Source organism: Eptatretus burgeri, chromosome 12, assembly GCF_056783735.1.
Source record: "Eptatretus burgeri isolate ZD-2024b chromosome 12, Ebu_testis_v1, whole genome shotgun sequence".
Classification (NCBI taxonomy): Eukaryota; Metazoa; Chordata; class Myxini; order Myxiniformes; family Myxinidae; genus Eptatretus; species Eptatretus burgeri.
This window is the reverse complement of record NC_140972.1, coordinates 78,489,463-78,502,625: the sequence shown is the minus strand read 5'-3', so window position 1 is coordinate 78,502,625 and position 13,163 is coordinate 78,489,463. Positions and strand designations below refer to the sequence as shown.

Sequence of the window (13,163 nt, the reverse complement as noted above, 5' to 3'; positions counted from 1 at the left end):
ACCTTGGAAGGATGACAGGCTGAGTCAACCCCCTGGTGTATTAATTCAGTGGCCCAGCGGGAATTTAACTCAGGACCTTTTGGATCCCAAGCAGCTGCCCTAACCACTGCGCCCACACCAGGCAGATATATATATACATATATATATATATATATATATATATATATATATATATATATATATACATATACATATATACACATATACATATATATACATATATATATATATATATATATATATATATATACACATATACATATATATATATATACACATATACATATATATACATACATATATATATATATATACATATATACATATATATATATATATAAATATACATATATACATATATATATAAATATATATATCATCATCCCACGAAACCCTGTCCACTCAGGGCAAAGATTACCTCAGGACGGACACCTCCCACCTCATGTGAGGAATGAATAATAGTGGGGGAGATCCAGTTGGCAAAAAGAAGAAGCCTCGTGCCTTGTTTTGCCCTCGTTTTGTCTGCTAGGATTGTCTCGCTTTGCCTGCTGGCATTTTCGTCTTGCCGCAAGTTCTCGTCTCGTCTTGTTCGTTCTCGTCCTGGCTGGTGTCCGTTGCATCATTCCTGGTCCCTGGTATTTGGTGCGGCGACGGAGGTGTGGGTTCGAATTCCCCCCCCCACCCCCCGAACAGACCGCACGAGGGGGAAAGGTGCCTGATCGAACTCTTACCCTCAGCTTGCCTTCCCTCCCGAGCTGAAGGGTCAAATAAAGGCCAACCGGCCCCATTTCTTTTGTGTGTGTGTGTGTGTGTGTGTGTGTGTGTGTGTGTGTGTGTGTGTGTAAGTGTGTGTGTGTGTGTGTGTGTGGGGGGGGGGGAGGGGGGGAGGGGGGGCACCCGTCCTGTAAGAAGAGACTGTTAAGTGCCTGTGTTCATTGTAAATTACATTGCATTATATTTGTGATGAAGTCTGCTCTGTGTCTCCCTCCATATTGTAAATAAATATCTGTTAAATGTTCCAGTTCGTTGCCTGTCGTTTCTACCATTGACCCAGCACAATGTGGGCTTGAGAAATAGTGAGGCCGTTTTGGCTGTAAGTTGTCATTGGGACCGGCGCAGCTCTGGTAACTCCCGCTCGGTTTTGCTGGATCCGAGTCGGTACATGCGACTCGGTTCGGACAGAATCGGCTGAGGGTGTGGCTTCCCCGGTAGCTAGACAGCGTGAGTACTTAGGCCTAGGTCACATTTGCCACGGCGGCCGTGAGGTCTCCAAAATCTGCGGCCACGAGCAATTCTACGGCGGCCGCAGTATTTGCAGGGTCACACAATGTAGCAGTCACATATGTTTTTATTTTTCGGGTAGCCGCACGGCGTGTTTATAAATTGTGGAGACCGAAAACGTGGGGGTGCCGTAGGGTCTTTGATTTGATGTCGCACAGTGACCTAAGGGCATCGCTGCGGCGGCAATATAATTTTTAAGGCAGACGCAAGGCGACCGCAGGGGGGCCTCAGGCGAACGTGTTGCCAGACAGACGGTAACGAGTGGGTATATATACCAGTCCTTTTTTACTGAAATAAAAATATACCAGTATATATAACAGAATATACTATAACTATAATATACCGTGGTCCCCCAGAATCCGAACGGCCAAGCTGTTTGAACAAATTGGAATCCGAACAATTTTTTCGAGAAAGTTTGGCCCTAAAAACCCAATAAGTTTTTAAAAACCGAACAAAAACGTAGTGTTCATGTTTGTTCACGTGTCTCCCCCACCTGTTCGACCCGCATCTTCGCGCTTTGTTCATTCAGTTCGTCAGTGGAAGTACTCAGTTACATATGCTCTACGGCGAGGATAAGGCGGCCGTACAGCCTCTGAACAAAATGGCCACAAAATGGCCACAAAATGGCCACAGAAGAGGCCACAAAATGAGGTGGCCTTAGGGTGGCCCTACGCCGTTTGGCTATATTTTACAGGCCGGAGGGGCGCCGTGGAATTATAACTGCGGAGTTATAACTTTTATCATTTCTACACTCACCGTAGCAATTCGACAAAGCCAAGCTATGATGTAGATGTGTTCCACGTCGACCGTACGTAGGGCGTACGGTGGGCTTGCGTTTTCCGTGCGGCTGCCGTAAGCTCTTCTTAATGAAAAATGAATTTTCCCAACCCCCAAAAAATAACGGCATCCCCACGTTGTCGGTCTCCACAATTTATAAACACGCCGTGCGGCTCCCCGAAAAATAAAAACATGTGTGACTGCTACATTGTGTGACCGTGGAAATACTGCGGCCGCTTTATAATTGCGAGTGTCCGCACATTTTGTAGACCCTCCGGGCGCCGAGCCAAATGTGACTTAGGCCTGACCTCGTGTTTTCACCTTCATTTTTTTTTTTTTAGTCATCTTGTGTTTTAATTATTAACAAAAAAAGCAATCCGATCACGTGGTGTGACGGACTGTCAGGCAAGGATTGAATTTCACAGCAAAAGCAATTGTAATTTTTAATATCCATGATTACGTCAGCCCGATGCATTTGATGAAACTGATTGTGGTTCTGTGGGCATCATGTTTGATGAGCTGCCCTCGGGGCAGCGCTCTCGCAGAGTGCGCGAGCGATCGAAACCCAGGCCAGAGCTCGAGCCTGTGTGGGCCTTTGGATGTGGCGATTGTACCAGTTTACAGACAATACACCGCCACCGAAGGTCATTTACTCATCCTATTTTACCTTAAACATGGGGAATTTCAGTTTAAAGTGTCTTGAAAGTGGGTTTTCTTTGGGACCACGAACGGATTAATTCACTTTCCATTATTTCTTATTAGGAAAATATTTTTTGAATCCGAACTTTTTGCAATCCGAACAGCCTCCAGGAACGAATTAAATTCGGATTCTGGGGGCACCACTGTGTACAGGCAAACAACTATACTCCGATCTCTAGCGGTCGCGCACAGTGGATGCACAGTCAACGCAGACTGCCACGGAGGCCGTATGTAGGTGCACGGTGGGCGTAGGGGAACCGTGCGTCGACCTTGCGTTGCCCACAGGTAGTCAGACAGACCGCAAGGCCACCGTGTAAATAGTGCGGCCGCTGTAATTTTTTGGGGGTTGGGAAAATTCATTTTTCATTGAGAAGAGCTTACAGCAGCCGCACGGAAAACGCATGCCCACCACACGCCATACGTACGGTCGACGTGGAACACATCTACGTCATAGCTTGGCTTGTCTAATTGCTACGGCAAGCGTAAAAATGAAAAAAAGTTATAACTCCGCGATTTCATTCCACGGCGCCCCTACGGCCTGTAAAATATAGCCAAACGGTGTCGGGCCACCCTGAGGCCACCTCAGTTTCTCTGCAGCTGCCGCACGTTTGTCAATTCAGAGGGCGTACGGCCGCCTTATCCTCGCCGTAGAGCAAATGTGACTGAGGCCTTAGGTAAATTGGTATAGATAAGTGGACCCTACCTCACGCCATCGAAATATTGGCACCACGGTCCTTTCAGTGACCCGTCGACTCCGGAGTTATCCGGGGTGACAACCTTTCAATTCCGATGTTGGGTGAGAGACGACCCTATTGCTCCGTCTGACGGTCATCCTCGCCACCGAACCCGGCACCACAACAATTGGTGTCAGGAGTGGGATCGGACCCCTCCGCCTCCATAGAGAAATTCATGGGACACGGATCAGGGGTGCGTGGAGCAAATCCCCCCCGTTCCCTCAAAATTAAGAGCATAAATTGTTCTCAGACGCACTATGGTGGGCCAAGACGGGCTGGAGCAGGTGGGTTCAGACCTAAGTTTAAGGGAATACATGGTCCAGGATGACACCCCCATGCAGGAAGACATTTACCTGCAGCCCTACCCAGAGGTTGCAATGGGCACGGGAGGGGCGGCGTATGAGCGCCTCCTGCACCAAATTCCCCTCCCCCCCCCCGGGTCTCTGTCGGGTCCGCGACCAAACGTGGCGGATCGGCTCCGCTTGAGCCATCGGGCAACAAACAGATAATACGGATGATGCAAGAAATGAACAACAAAGTGGACACGAACGCGCGCGATGCGCAACTAATGGAGAACAGAATGCAAAGCCAGATGGAAAACAAAATGAATGTAAATGCGCAATGGATGGAAGACAAAATGGATGCGAGTGCACAAAACTTAAAAAAGGAAATAAAAGGAGAGATGGAGAGCATGAAAAACGAAATGAGGGGTGAAATGCAGAGCATTGGGTTGAATCTGCAGGCAGGCATAAGAAGCATACTGGCAGCACCAGGTGGCGGAACGACCGAGGCAACAGGGAGTGCAAAATGTGTTCGGCCCGCGATGGAGACGGGTGAGGTCGGGATGACGAGAGACGCCACCATAATTAAGGGGGAAACTGGTGAATTCGGACAGGAGGTGATGGAGAAATTATCAGATACGGAAAACCAGGAGTCAAAAATAATAAAAGAGACAAAGGAGGGAACAACAGCGACAGAAACCAAGGAATTAAAAGAAATAGAAGAGACACAGGAGATAGAACGGGTAAAAGATGAAATACAGGAAATTAAAGAGCACGCATACATAGGATTAATAGGGGACAATGGGGTTGGACTTGTGGAATGTCTTGTGACCCTGTTCAATCTTCAGGTTAACCTCCCTCAGGAACAGAGGGAGACGGTAAGCTCCCTCGAAGCACATCGCAACCAGATGGGTCCGGTAGAGCCATACGAGGTTGATGCGGGTGAATGATGCGAACGGGTCCATGCAGAGTTTGGGGGGGGGTAGAGACCCCAGGACCCCTTGAGTTAACACGAATCCCCCAATGTGATTGTCCCGGAGTGCGTGTCGAGGTGTGCGAATGGTGTGAGTGTCATGGCATGCGTGAGTGCGTGGAAATGGACGACGGACGGAAGACTGGAATGGCGAGCCTGGTAGGCCGCACGAAGTTATTTTGCAGACCGTGCTGGCACCGCGGGATGCTGCGTGTGAGGTCCGTTCTGTGTTTTGTGAACGGCCCAAGCGCGCACGTTTGCGCGATCAGAAGCCGGCGCTGAAACGTCTCGTGCGTGGCACAGAACCGGCACGTGCATGGTTAAAAGGAAGGTTGTGTGAATTTGGTTGTGTGAACCTGCAAGCCACGCAGGTTCCATGAGCGAAGGACGTCACCGGGGATCACGCAGCACGAAAGCCAGGTGAGTGGCGCATGGCCCACATGCTGGATGGCTCGAAAGCAAGCGCTTGGTGCGATCGACAGGGCGACGTTACAGCCTCATGTATCACCCATACGGAGGGGACATGCAAATTGTAAACACTGCCCTGGCGACACAAAGATGGCCGGGCCTTGCTGTAAGTTCACGATACCCCGGCCAGGATGTGGCAAGCATCCTTGCCCGGGCAAAGGAGCACTAGTTAGTGGGAAGGGCTTAGCGTTAGTTAGACCGGCCTCATGGGGCATGAGTAGTTCCTCATAGGGCCCATGGAACAGTTAGTGGGAATGTTAAGTTGGATTTAGAAATGGATTTTGGGAGACACAGATGGACATGGAATGTGTAGTGGGGATGTAGCTTAGCAGTGGAGTTAAAAGGAACATGCATTCAAATAAGGGATGATGAGGGACACGAGCTAATTAAGGGGGACGTAGCGAGCACAATATGAGTATTCGAGGGTGAGTGAATTAAACATAAAAATATTCTACAATGAGTGAAAGTGGGACAGTGGGCCCGAGTGTGTGAATTGAGTGAATGTAGAATGCATGGTGCGAATGAATGATTGGGGGGAGGAGTGAATCCCACCCAAGGGAACCCGGGGTCAGTGTAATGTCAGTTAGTGGGTTAGTCAAATTAACGAAACGAATGTCGTTTTGTTGTTGGTGTAGCATGAAGGCACAAAACCTTTTTAAAGGGTGCAGGTGTCCATTGACCGGCTGAGAGCGCGGATGTGGAAAGGTGAGTACTGAGTAGAGGGCACCCCGGGCACAGAGAAGTCAGCCAAAGTAGGCCATGGGTCCAAGCGACCGGGATCGTGAAATGGGCACGGGCGACCCTCGGAATGGGACGCGGAGTGCCAGAAATGCCATGTGGGCATCTACGGGGGGAGTAGCCAGGAAGGGCACTCCCCGCATTCATACGGAGTAGGTAGGCTCGGAGACAGCCTCAGCTGCCCAGCCACGAAATTGTGCAAGGGCACGAGAGAAAATTTGAGGGCCAGGCCCAAATTTCTAACAGACACCAACACAAGCAACGTGGATCATGGTTGCTAGAACCGATAGTTTAAAGAGACAGGCGTGTTGAAAAGCTCCAGGGATAGTTGAAAGTTTAATAAAGGATAGGACAGATAAGAAATGTGTACCCCCTCGCACCATCCATCCCTTCGCTCTCTGTATGCCGCTGGACCCCCCCCCCCCCCGGGAAAGATTGCTGAAATCTGTGGAGGTTATTCTGTGGCTCCATTGGGCCTCGAGACAGATCCACCTGTCTCTTCCTTATTCCCATCAAGAAGGATCTTAGGGGTTGGGAGTAGGTAGGTAGGATAGGCTAGCCGGACAAAGACAGTAAGGGGTTAGGGACAAGCAATTATAAAGGAAAAAAAAATCAAATAAATTTAAATAAACAAGTGAAATCCTTCAATACAGCGAGTGTGGTGAAGCAAATGAGTACACTAATGTTAAAATATGCAATTTATGCTTTTTCAGTTGAAAAACAATTAAAAAGCGTACTTAATATTTGAAATGTAAAAATCTTCTTATTATTGTGATAAGCACCTTTATATATATAACAGAAGGGATGAAAAACATTTTGTTTTGAAATTCCAAAATTTCTGGCAGTTCAGTTGCCAAGATATAATCATGGTTCAATTCAGCAGACAAATGAGAGTACAATATGTCATCATTCATGATAATACTGTCCAAATTGTGTAGTTGCCATAATTGGAAAGGTTTGATTTTCGACAACATTATACTGGTTACAGAATTCGGAACACATTGCTTTCTCGAATAATTTGGAAATAATTCATGATGTCCCTGGTTGAAAGAACCACTTATCACTTTGCCACCAATATCTGCCATAATTGTAAGTAAATTTCAACTACTAATGCATGACGAAACACTTGTTTATGGCTAATATTAAAGAGAATGATGGCATAAGAAGAACTTAGCTTTCAGCGTTCGGCACGAAATGCCATGGTGGGCGGAAATGACGTTTTTCGTTCGTTCATACATGAGAGGGGAGTGTTTCTTGGTTTTTTTTTTTCCGTCAAGCAATAAATTCAATGGTTTTCAAATATATAACACATTAGTTTCACAAATTTCCATTGGAAAAAGGCAGTACTGTGTGAATCTAATGTGTAGTTCATGCGGAAACCGGCAAATTATTATTATTATCTCTTCGGATGTTTCCGTCAGTTGTGGGTATTTCCGTCAATTGTTTCCGTCAGTTGTCGGCCCATGAATACTCAGGTATTTCCGTCAATTGTTGCCATTTCCGTCTTGGTTACGCACGGCCATCTACCGGACGGCCGTCATTGGCTGTCACTTGAGGCGCGTGGGGGGACACCGGAGACAGCGTAGACACCGGGGACATTTCAAACTCGGTGCAATTGTATACCAGCGCACGTGCTGTAAAAAGGGGAAAGTCTAAATTTTGTGGTGGCAAACTAAGGGAGTGGATATGAACAAGGACAGGCAAAGGCGATAGGTTGGGGGAAGACAGTAGTGTAGGTTCGAGCCCATTTTCGGAGCGGCCGGCACCACCGCACTCCCTCCAGAACCTCATGGACCAGACCAGAGGCCGGCCAGCTTCATATGCCGGCCTATTGTGCTGTATTTGCTGGTACACATTTGCCATGCCTTCACTTGCCTGCCTTTGCCTTGACCCCATGCCTGTTCGCCCTTGTTGCATGACCTCCCCATGTCACCAACCATCCATGTGCGCCAGGACCATCCATTGTCAGGTGTTTTGTAAGGACTGCCCTGTAGGCAGCCACACCATCAATCACTTGTGTTTTTGCGTCCAGTCCATTCTCCATTCAGTTCACATGAGCTAGGGACTGCATTGAGCAGCCCGGCTACCTCCTTGTTCTTCTTGCATAAAGGGCAAATGGCCTGTGGGACGGCGCATGGCCTTCCGTGTTAGGATGAGTTGCCTCTAGCAGCTGAGGAAGGAAAAAAAAAGGTTCAGAGACAAAAGAGGGGCCTTTTGAGCAGGCCCTGAAGACGTCTGACTTTCAGTTTGCTGGGCACTCACTCACACAAAACTGTTGACTTTGCTGTGCCTCTTTTCCCACAGATAACAGGTCCTGGGCCATGGTTAGTGTAAATAGTTAAAAATGTAAATAATTTTTGTAACCCACCTGTTGTTTGTGATAGCGCCGGCAATATTATTTAAGTTGTCTGAGTTAGTCTGATAGTTTAGTTACGCAGCGCATTAGGTTATTTATTTTTTGGACACGTATAAAAATGTCGCACTCAGGGATCCGAAGGTAGAACGTACTAGGGGAAAACTTACACATGCTGGTCACACGAAAATTTGACTCGGGACAAGTCTGTAAAATGGGGAGGCGGTAGTGTTACGAATTTGGAATTCGTTTGCACACAACATACAGGTTCCTTTCGTCAGCTATATCGATAAGTGCTTGGTCCCTTCCATTGATAGCTCACCTTCCATTGTTTAAATGTTCAGAAATCGATTAGACACGCTGAGGATCGATTTAATAGTTAGGGAACGAACAATGGAGACATCCCTCTCCCTCTTCTGCGAAGAGCAAGAAGAACCCTGCCGTCCCGTGACTCATGATGTCAACAACTCCCTCCCACCCGTGGCTGAGCGGGGGATGGAGCACGAGGGCATGAGTCATGAGTCACGCCGGGAGCGGGGGAAGGGTGGGAGAAGGATAAGAGGAGATCTTTTATTTGTTCGTGTTGGGAAGTTGGAGGAGTAAGCTTTTTTCTTCGGCAGAGAGTAGCCGTTCAGCAGACCATCGAGTCCTGTTTGGCTTGGGTTAGGGTTGAGGCCTTCGGAAGCTTTTTGCTTCGGCTGGCTCAGTGAGCTTCGGCTGAGGCCTGGCTCGGGAGGAGTCTTTTTGCTTTGGTGGTTCAGTGAGCTTCGGCTTCTGCTTGGCTCGGGAGAGCTTTTTGCTTTGAGCTGCTTTGTTTTGAAAGGAAGTTGAGCCAGTTGCTTGGCTCGAGCTGCGAATGGTGGCTTCTTCTTCTTCTTGGTTCGTGGAGCTCTTTGTTCTCCATTTTGGTTCCCCACTTGGTGCGACTCATCGACCTCTTCTTGGAGGTGGTTCCTCGGGGAAACAACGCATCGACGGGAAGGATCGGCGCCTCGTCTCACCAGCACGTGTTGAGAATCACGGGAGGATTCGCGGGAGCTTGGGAAGGATCGCAGCTCGCGGTGATTGGGTCCAGCTCGCTCTCGCTGGAGCCCGGGTCCGAGCAACTTGAAAACCACACGAGGTGGAGAGGTTCGAGATAGGTTCTGAGTTTTAGCTCACCTGTCCTCCGAGCTGGAGCTCGTTATTAAAGGCCTCTGCCACCATTTCTTGGGTGTGTGTGTGTGCGTACGTGTGTCCGTGGGCCCGTCTAATAAGTAGGAACTGCTGTTAAGTGCAAGTGACTGTACATAATAAGTAGACGGTTGTAGTTCTTTTGTTGCTTGTATAATTGCATACGTGTTTTGCCTTGTTTAATTGCATACGTGCTTTATTATAATAAATGTCCTAGTGTGAATGTAAACCTGTTCGTTGCGTCCATTGCCTCATTGAACTGCCCCATCTTGCACTCGGAATATAGTTGGTTTTTAAATAGCCGGTAAAGTGATTGGGTCCAACGGGACTGCACGATAATACCCCGCTCGGTAATCCCAAAAGGAAGCGAGCTGCTTAAGCCGCTCGTTTCCAAGCGTCCTGTTGAGGTACAATCTCTGGGTAACCTACCCGCATGAATAATTTGGTAATTCGAAGATTTGGCGATCGGACCCTGTAGCGTGGGGGTAGAGTGCGGACAAGGTTGTGGTGTGGTTAAAAATACACCCGTGGCTGGTTTCCGGCGTTGATCCGGAAAGCCGCGACTGGATTGTCCGTTCGGTGGGCGAAGCGACCGCTATTGGTTAGACGCGGTCGTTCGCACGCCGACGGGAGGGAAATCTACAACAATATATATTGTTACGAAGCACTCAACATTCAGGTCCCAAAGCTAGTTATGCCGGTAAGCATGTGTGAGACAGGTCCCTTCCTTTTGTCTTGTGGGAGAGTCGAATATGTGCGTTGTGATTTTTTTTTTGTAAGGTTATTTCATCTCACTACCTGCCCATCACGTTCCATCACCACCGTTGGCTGCTCATACCTTGACTTGCCGAGAGGGGGGCCTCGCAGTCCCAGTCCTCGGCTTCCACGAACGTTCCACACGCAATGGTGGCTTCATCACTATCCACCTTCCTCAACACACATGGAGGGGAGGGGCGGCTTTCTCCGTGCATGGCCGAAATCCCGCCCAGGAAGGCTGTGCCCGTAGGATCCTGGCCAATTAGAGGCATACAGTGAGGTGTGCTGACCAAGGCCCATCCCCATTGAGGGAGGTCCAAAAATTCCAGAGACTCTCTGAGGCATTGTTGGTGGGTTGCACGAGAGTTCTGGGAGGTTCTTAAGGCTTTTTGCTGTTACGAAGGGGTGGTTACGAGGGGCGATTACGAAGAGTGGTCACAGGAGGTCTGCGTTGCTGTTACGAAGGGGTTTTTGCTGTCACGAGGGTTGAGCAGAGGGCCATCGAGGCGGCGAACGTGTCTCTGCTGGCCCTCTACAAGGAAGGACAGAGCGACCCTGACCCCCCTCTGTGGACCCCAATTATTCGCCACCCAAACTCCGCCACGAGCCTCGAGTTCCCAACGTGTGACTAGGGATCGGACCAACGACCTTTGTCAGGTGCCGCATCGCAGAGCACGCCCTCCCTCTGACGGTCAGGTACCCACCGAACTCTGACCGCCAGCTTGTCTCTCTCCACGGCTGCGAGGATCCAATAAAGACTCTGGGTTTCTTTTCATTTGTGTGTGTGTGTCTGCGTGTGGGCCCGTCTTTAAGTAGAACTGAATAAGTGTTTTTGGATCATTGTAAATACTCCCTGCATATTCGTGTTGTCTCGCTTCTCTTGTCTTTTATTTTCTGTACATAAATTAAAAAAGAAGTTCCCAGGTCGTTTCCGTCCTTTCTTTATTTGGTCCAGCATGGTCCGGGTCCGAGTTCAGACGGGGTTTCATCCCCGATAAATTAATCCGTTAATCGTAGCCAGATCGTCCTGGGCAGGCCGGATCGACTGCATCCGAGCCGGAGTTGGTAGGTGGAAGTTGATACTCTGCCGTAGCTGGTAGAGTGATCCGGTTCGGCCAGACGTTCCAAGGACGTGAATCCCCGGTAAGCAAGACTGCGTGGTTACTTAGGTATATTGGATCTGGACAATTAACCTTACGCCAAGCAGTCGAGATATTGGCATTTCATGGTTGATCAATCCACCCGCCAGCTTCGGAGTTATCCCGAGCAATGGCCTATAAATTCCGGGGAGTCTGGTGGGAGACGGCGTAAACTTCCCCACCTAACGGTCATTCTCGCCACTGACCCCCGGCCCACAACAATATCATACATATACATATATACATAAAAAATACATATACAATTTATATTGTTTAATTTATAGGCCGTTGCTCGGGATAACTCCGAAGCTGGTGGGTGGATTGATCAACCATGAAATGCCAATATCGCCAATCTTTCGGGAATCAGCAGATTGGAATCAGTTTGATTAGCGACTGCAGTACGTTCTGTGTACAACCCAAAAACCTCGAGAAGCTTTCACCCTTGTTTTGGGGGAACTTCAAAAAACAAATTTTAAAAACGTCACGTTATTAACGTTTCAGGGAGAGGTGCAAATACATTAATCTTTAAAATAGCTGACAATCGTCGTGATGTATTCACCTTCATGCCCTCTCATATGGGTTTGAATTTTTGACACAACTATAAACATTGATCATGTTGCTTTGCAGAAAGGGTGTTGTATAAAACAGTAAACAGGCTGGAATGTGCAAGCTTGTTGTTCTGTCTATTCACATTTGCTTGCAGCTTTCCCTTGGTGTGCCAGTACCTCTGCAAATTTGCAATTGCTATCATAATATTGTTACGGCTGTGGAAATTCGCAAACCACCATTCAGGTCCCGTAGGTGAGATAACTCTAAGTACATGTGTAGTTAGCCCCAAACCCGTTGTTTAGAGGGAATTTATGTGATTCATTCGGGCTGCGACGCTTTGAGTTAGGCGTTTTTCTGTTCTATCTTTATTTTGAATCAACCGCCATAACCATCAAACCACCACCAAAAACCGTCCATCACCCTCACCTCTCTCCTTCTACGGCCATTCCTGCATCACCTGTGAACACTGAGCGTCGGGCTGTCTTGGGCTCGTTCAAGCGATACGCACCGAGCCGCGAGTGCAAAAAGCGGCCTTTCCGAGAGAAAATTTGGATCAAGAATGCCGCACGCCCACTTCTGATCCGTCCAATCAGCAAGCGCGGAGCGGCTTGGCCCCGCCTCCAGGTGCTTCCGTGTGAAATCGAAATATGCAAATTCTAGGATCAGGGGAGATTCACGCCCCTTTTCCTCCATCCAATCGGCGAGCGTGGCTCCGCCCCCGAGGTGATCCTGATCCGGGAATTTGCATACTGTTTTCTCCTGCCGGCCTATAAAGCGCCGAGCGCAAGGCGAATCAAAAAGAAAAGAGCAGAAAAGCAGAGTCAGTTTGGAAGAGTTTTGAAGGCAGAGAGTTTTGGGAAAGGAGAGAGTCAGTTTGGAAGAGCGGCGGAGTGTGGCAGAGAGTTTTGGCAGTCAAGTTGGGTTGGAGAGCGGAGTGGAGTCGGGAGGCGAAGGCGTCAAGGTGGTTTCTGCAGTCGGCTGAGGAGAATTGTGGGAGGAGGCCAAGGAGCTCAGGTCCGAGGCAGGGAAGACGGCGGTCGGTGACGACGTCATGGTGGGATCGCTCGTCGCGGGACCCAAGCCAGTCAGCCATTCTCCTCCCCCAGGGCATCAACAATTTCCCCCTTTCCCCCACGCTGAGATAGTGCAAAAAGGGGGCCCTGTTTCCACCCCACTCCAAGCGGTGCCAACGAAACCCGCGAAGGAGCACGAAGTCGGGGCACCGCCGGGCAGCCAGATTTG

At 48.8% G+C, this 13,163-nt stretch overlaps 1 protein-coding gene across 1 annotated transcript in view; it reads right to left on the bottom strand.

Moving 5' to 3' along the window:
• LOC147015962 (ammonium transporter Rh type C-like) overlaps window positions 1-13,163 on the bottom strand; it is a 115,636-nt gene that overhangs the window by 53,578 nt on the left and 48,895 nt on the right. The gene's annotated exons all lie outside the window — the stretch shown is intronic.